Source organism: Alosa sapidissima, chromosome 17, assembly GCF_018492685.1.
Source record: "Alosa sapidissima isolate fAloSap1 chromosome 17, fAloSap1.pri, whole genome shotgun sequence".
Classification (NCBI taxonomy): domain Eukaryota; kingdom Metazoa; phylum Chordata; class Actinopteri; order Clupeiformes; family Clupeidae; genus Alosa; species Alosa sapidissima.
The window spans coordinates 10714763-10722359 of NC_055973.1; the positions used below are offsets into that span (position 1 = coordinate 10714763).

At 42.2% G+C, this 7597-nt stretch overlaps 1 protein-coding gene across 2 annotated transcripts in view; it reads left to right on the plus strand.

Moving 5' to 3' along the window:
* The window catches only part of gpr158a (G protein-coupled receptor 158a), an 83256-nt gene that overhangs the window by 8377 nt on the left and 67282 nt on the right, over nucleotides 1-7597 (plus strand). The window lies entirely within an intron of this gene.

Sequence of the window (7597 nt, forward strand, 5' to 3'; positions counted from 1 at the left end):
CATACATCTCAGGTTGACCTTGGACAGTGGTCGGGATCTGTCCAGCTGTACCCAATCGCTTCGAGCTAAAATTAGCAATGACCGGTGGGGGCCAGTTCTTCAATTAAGATGAGTGGGAACCCTCGATAGTACCTGCTGAGAGACTGGCTTCACTATACCATAGGGGTAGGCAGACAGAGTGAGAGAGACAGTAAAGGAAATGGAGAGAGAGAAAGAGAGGAAAAAGAGAGAGAGAGAGTTCAGAGTCCAACTGATAATGATGCGAAGAAGGGCGAGGGGAAGAGAGACAGGATGTTCTATATAGAGAATAAATGAGGTGAGAGAGACAAATGGTATAAGCAAAGGGAAATGTGGAAAGAGAGAGAGCAGACAAGAAATTATGAGGTGTTCGCATACATCCCTATTAGGGGTGTCACGATTCTCCAAATCCTCGATTCGATGCAATTTTCGATTTTAAAGTCACGATTCGATTCGATTTTCGATCTTTTTTTCAACATTACTATTAATCCATTCCTTATATGTTACTCTTTTTGGCCTTTTCCTTTTCTGTTTCAGGGGGCTTTTATTTTGAAACCGTTCCAACCGCGAGGTTGTAATGTAAACAGAACCAACATTAGGCTAAAACAGAGACGTGAACATAGTAAAATGAAACAACACAGAATTATAATTTGATCATTTCAGCACACTTCGAAGAGACCCAAGGTTAGTGTTCATGGATACTTATCAATGTGCATTTTAAGCCTTAAAGTAATACTTTGGACTGTAACTAGATCATCTTTTCACTTGGTAAGTTGAGTAGGGTAAGTTAGTTTTAATTGACGTGAATGAACGAGTACTTCCACACCGGTGATTTGATTTCGGTAGGTTGATGTGTATATTTTAACTGGCTGCAGCCTAAAATTAGAGGAGTGTTGATGCTGCACGTGCGTTTGTGCGTCTTGGCATACATGCTGGATGTGATGTGACATTGGGGGTGTGGTGTGGCTGCATCGTCGATTCTACTTTTAAATTCGAAGTTCGAGATTGAGATGATTTCGAAATCGTGACACCCTTAATCCCTATCAAGGATTCTTTCACTTATTTAGGGATTCAAATTCGCCCAACAATCACACAAATTGTGAAGGAAAACTTAAGGTCATGAAAACTGTCCAGTCTGATATTCACAGATGGAATAAGTTATTCACTCTGCGATCTCTCAATTTCTTTGAAGTGGTAAACGCCCAAGAATAAAGCTAACTACATTACAGCGTCCTAAACTAGGCCTACTTGGCTGGCCTTGCCCTACCAAACTTCCAGTTCTATCATTGGGCATTTCAAATCAGAGCTTTACATGTTTGGATTGACCCAGAGTCAAAAGTACCTTGGAGATCTATTGAAGATGCTTTGGTGAAGCCTCATAGATTACAGGATTTGCTTTTTACTGGACTTGGTCGAACCAACCAGAAGTTAAGGTTGGGTTGTATAATTACGCATTCTTTGAATATTTGGAAACAGGCAGGGAAATGCATGAATATTCAACTCTCCACCAGTGCACAGACACCTCTCTGGCACAACTTTAAATTCTTGACAGGTGGCAAGCCATTTCAAAATCCATTGTGGTCCTCCCAAGGCATAAATGTATTCAATGATTTATATGATGATAATGGCCTACGTTCATATCAGAATCTCCAAAACTCATTCAACTTACCTGCTTTGTCATATTTTGTTTCTTCAGTTACGTTCTGCACTCAGAGCATATGGGGTACCGTGGGACCGACCACTAAGATCCCATCCAATGTTAGAATGGGTTAAACCTTCTAACTGCTTGAAAGGCAGAGTCTCTTTTTATCTACACTGCCTTATTAGATAACTCTGCCAAATGTCTATCCATAGAGAGAGACTTTGGGATAGGGAACTCCACATTCAATCAGGACCTAGACTGGGAGACAATTTGGCTCAATTTATCTCAGTGTTCCAAAAATGTACTGTAGCTCACCATCTGATCCACTACAAAACTATACATAGAGCATATGCAACTCCACACAGAAGATTTCAAATGAAACGGGTTCCTAGCTCAACTTGCAACATTTGTAATGCCTTACCTGGCACATTTTTACATACAGTATGTTTTGGGAATGTCCCACAATTGCAGAGCTATGGATGTTTGTAGTGGAGGAAGCTTCTGGATCTTAATATCCCCAGAACACCACACATTTGCCTTTTAAATGATGATTCGGACCTTGAATATTCTATAATCCAAAAGAAAATGCTAATGGCAGGTTTCACAGCATCTAAAAAAAGTTGTTTTACAATTATGGATCAACCCTTGTATACCATTCAAATGTTTTTGGCTAAGTTATGTAGATGATATTGTCAATTTAGAATATCATACGGCTCGCGTAAACAAGGCCAAGGTATCCACCCTACATAAATAGGAGGCATTAATATGCAGGGTCAAAGATCTCATACCTCTTGTGTGATGAGTTGCTTCATTGTATAAAATACATGTTGCTGTTGAGTGCTCTTTGAGTGCTCCCCCCCCACCCCCCCCCCCCGTTTATATAACTCAATAAACAGTTCATCACAAAAAAAAAGAAATTATGAGGTGTTAGCAAGGAAATATATGTGAAAAGTGTGTGTGTGTGTGAGAGAGAGAGTGACAGACCTGGAAAGAACCCTCCTTCAGTATGGCAGTGTGCTGCCTCCCGCCTCCTGCTCCTCAGATGTGACATTGCGCAGCCTAAAGGCCAGGCTATGACAGGCTTGTTGCCTTGGCTCGTCACGGGAGACCACAGTCCTCGCCTCACCCTCCCACATTCCTCTTCTCACTCCCTCTCTCTCTCTCTCTCTCTCTTTCACACTCCCCCTCTATCTCTCTCTCTCTCTTTTCTCTCCCTGTCACCTCTCCTCTCCCACCAGTTCCCTTTCTTCATCTGACTAGGAGGTACACAGTTCCAGCTAGTCTTCCATGGTTTCATTTTCTCTGCCATATGTCCTCTTTCAGCTCTGGGGATGGAAAAAAACAAAGGGAGTTACCATGCAAAAGGGAGAGAGAGAGAGAGAGAGAGAGAGAAAAGAGACTCTAAACAGAGAGAAAGATAGATGAGTGCTCCCAGATATAGATATGTTGATAGTGGAGGCTGTTATTCCTAGAAATTTCTAGTTTCCACTGTGTGATTCTCGGTATTGTGCTGATCAGTGAGTATGTTGTACGGTTTTGTGTGAGACCATAACAAGCCTCTGTGGAAAGGTAGCAATGTGTGAGTCAGAGCAAGAGATTGATGAGAGAGAATGAGGAACAAGGAACAAGAGAATATGTGTGTTTGTGCGTGTGTGTGCGTGTGTGTGTGTGTGTGTGTGTGTGTGTGTGTGTGTGTAGACACAGTTATCATGGCGCTGAGGCTGAACAGTTCCATAGTGCTGACAGGACAGGAGAGTGAGGGCCTCAGGGTAATCAAAACCACACACACACACACACACACACACGCACACACACACACACACACATAAAGAGCACATACCTTTGCCTCTGCATTCCCACACACAAGAAGTTTAGACATTCAGGGGCAGATGTACAATGGAAGTATACTTGTTCCTTTCCATATAACATGGAGGTGATGAAGCATTCACTTCATCAGGTTAACAGCACTCGTCATCGCCCTCCAACAATAATTTGCAGTGCCCAGAACTGAATCTGAATCACAGGTGCAATTGAATGGAGACAACTGACCACAACATTACTGTAAAAGAAAGGAAACATTTGGTGATCATGAAATAATACAATTCATGACGGATCTCAACAAACAGCAAGCTAATGTAAGGCAATAATTCTACTCCATTTAAAATAAAAATGACTATGACAGATTTAGTAACATGCAATTACGGTCTGCATCCACTCAGACTACAGAACTGTATAGCCACAGAAGCTCTTCTGAAAAAGAACCTCTCATTCAGAACCATTAACAGCAGCATCTCTCGGCTGTGACTGCGAGACGTTGATTACATGGCCCTCGCTGTTCCTGCCAGCACCCCTGCTGCTGCGTTGCCCTGCCACATACGACCAGCGGAGGCTGTCAACAGCAGGTGCGCTGAAACCAGGTGCAAACACCTGCAAGAGCCGGCTATAAATAACCTTGCCCTGTAGACAGCGAGGCATGTTCCAGCAGATCCCACCTTTAACCCTCTCACTGCTCACTGCTCTGTTGAGCCGAGGAAAATGGTAGAATATGACTGAAGTTTTGGAACAGGGGCCCTTGTGAAATATTCTGGTATCTATATCACCTGTTTGCCAATGTGTAAGGGTGTCTATGTAGAGAAGTACTAAAAGTGCTTATGATTGTGTTCTATCTACGTAAAGGTTTCATTCTCAAGGCGGATATGACAATGATGAAGGTTGTTGGGCACGCAAGCCTGTGTATGAAAAGGGAAACTTGTGGTGTGTGTGACATTGCATTTGAGTTAGTGTGCAAAACAGCCTTTGAAATCAGACATTGGAAAGTACATAGTCTGAATCAGTGCTGTAAGTCAGCAATACTCACTCATGTGGGGAGATAAGAAATGCAGCACATTCTCAGTCGACTGTGACGTGAGTGTGGTCACAGGTTCAGAGAGTCCATTGTTTTTTTTAGAATTGAATCTCACTTCTCACACCTACCTCTGAGGAAGCAAGCTAACTCACATGGGGTGCACATACACACAAGCCATGCAAAGTGTATAGCAAAAAGGAAAAGGACTTTTTCGTAGATAGAAATCATGCCACATTTGAACTTTAATAGACAGTGTTTTGATAAAGTACAGTTTAAATTATGTCCATATTCCTGAAGGTATGGTGAGCATGAAAGGTCCTTGACATACACTCTTAAAACGAATGTGTTGAAAAAAACACAACTTGCATTGTTTTAACACATCTCTGTGTCCAGATAGGGACAACACATTTGTTTTATACTGATACTATATAGAGTATACTGTCCATGAAAGCAAAAGCTACTTTCATAGACTTCAGTGTTGTTTCAAAAGTCTAAAAGTTCATGCAGAACATATTGTATCGGTACATACTTTTCCTTATATGACTAACCTTTTAAGTGGAAGTGAAAGGTCATAATGCTGCATGTTTTGCTTTTCTTGCCATACAAGTAAATGTTGGCCATTTCATAGTATTGACATCCGTTACATGGGCAGTCTACAAACATAAATTAAAGGGACACCAGGTAAGCTTGAGTGTTTTTTCTCTACTAAGCTCCCCTTAGCGTCTGTACGTGTCCATATGTGTACGAGCCCTCGCTCGGTCTGAAGCTCTTTTCCTTTTCTTTGCATCTTCCGTCAAGGGTTTTCGCTGCTTCTTCGCCGGCTCTGCCATTATACACGCGTTTGCAACTAGGGTTGCAAAGGGGCGGAAAATTTCCGGTAAATTTCCGGAAACTTACCATGGGAAGTTAAGTTGGGGAATTTTGGAAATATTCCAAATTGGAAACTTTCATGGAATTAAAGGAAATTATGGGAATTAATGGGAATTTACGGGAATTAACTGGGAATTTTGGGTAATTCATACAAACTGTTTCGTATACAAACATTAACATTTTGTTTCGTAATAAGCAATATGAATTGTATGTTGGTATTTTCGCTTAGCTCAGCATACAAAGCTAGCTAGCATGCTAGCGGGAATCCCATTCTTTGCCTATGGTTTACTAGCGTGCTAAACTAGCAATACTGAACTGCCCAAGATACACCACACCACTCAACAACAAAATCCGATTGGTTGGAACATTTTTTCCCCATGCATATGAACGCACCATAGGTTTCCTTTATGTCTAGCAGCCTATGCCGATTGCTGTGTGCATATGATTGACATATGTGCAGGGTAGAAATTCGACTAAAATTGTATTAAATCAGGTTGTTTTAACTAATATTAGACTGCAAGATGGGTTTTTGTCCACTACATTTAAGTTCCCTGTTATAGACCAACTTGCCATATTAAAAATTCCCAGTTTATTCCCATTAATTCCCGTTTATTCCTGTTAATTCCCATATATTCCCGTTAATTCCCATGGAAAGTTTCCAACTTTGAAAATTCCCGGAATTTTGCAACCCTATTTGCAACAATCGCTAGCCGGGTTCCGTTAGCCTGCCTCTGTGCTGGGGATGCAGGATGTAAACTGATTCTGCTTCTTGCAATGTCTGAGACTTTGTGAGACTGAAGGTCGCGGGTAGGATACACTAAACTTGCAAGCGGGATATTCTTCCTACAGGCAGAGAGAGTCTTCATTCGCCCTGTAATGAGTCATTTAACCATATACCGACTTAAGAAGATGATTAATTAACACGAAAACGTTGCCTGGTGTCCCTTTAATCATTTTTGCTTCTGTGCACAGAAGAATGTTCTCTTTTAATGTTTTGTGTAATGATACAACGCTAACACATTTGTGTTTTTCATGGACAAAAGGCATGATGGTGTTAAATGGTGCCACATACACACACACTCTCACACACACACGCACATGCACACACACATGCACAGGCACACATACACACACATGCACACACACACCCCTCATCTCCATCTATTAATGAGAGAAGAAATGGGAGATCAGTGCAGCTCATTGTTAGAGGTGTGAAGAGGATTTTCATTATGGGTACGTGGTGAATTGAAACTTGCTGGTTGTGGCTGCCATTGGTGTCAGGAGCATTAAGGGCCCCATAACTATCACTCTCAGCTGGGGGGTCCAGCACCATTAATAATGAACATAAGTAGCTGTACATTTGCTAATGTATGTGCATAATATATATGTGTGTGTGTGTGTGTGTGTGTGTGTGTGTGCGTGCGTGAGTTTGTGTGTGTATGTGTTTGGTGTTTGTGTGTGCACGCGTGCATGCGTGTACTGTATGTATCTGTGTGTGCGTTTGTGTTTGTGTGTGTGCGTGCGTGCGTGCTTGTGTGTGTGACTTTATTTGTTGGGGAGGGCACCAGAGGGTGCTGATGCTTGGTGGTAAACATCAGAGGTGATTTAATTGGCCTCATTCTCATGGTGAGGAAGGGTGGGGGCGGTGGACCCAGCCAATCAATGAGTGGCATGGTGCTATTGTCCTATTGTGAAAAGGCAGTCATGGTTGCTCATTAAAGTAATACATGGCTCACCCGTCCACCCATGTCTGAATAAGTCATACATCAAACTAGCCAAGTAGCCAAGTGAGGATTCTTTGTGGTACTTGCCTCCTTATTAGTGTGCTTTTGTTTTGTGTGCTCTCTGCACGCACTATATGCAGATCTTTGTCAAACGGATGTCCGACCCTTCGGGGGATTCAGATATGATGCTTACATGCGGACATTATGTGTGAACGACACCGACGCATGGTTGAACAGGTTGAACGTGGTTGAACACGCACATGAACAGAATCTCTGTTTCAAATCTTCGCTTCGTTCAGACATGAGGTCATTTACATAAAGTCCGTTCGAAATACTAGGAGGGGAGTAGTGTAAGAGCCACCTATGTTTGGAGTTCCAAATGTCGGGATATGTTGTTCAGATATACGGCCCAACCGCTTGATATCCGCAGAACCTGTGGACTTACACCTACGTCTGAAAGCAGCTATTGATAGCATTTCTGACCTGCTGTTTTCCTTG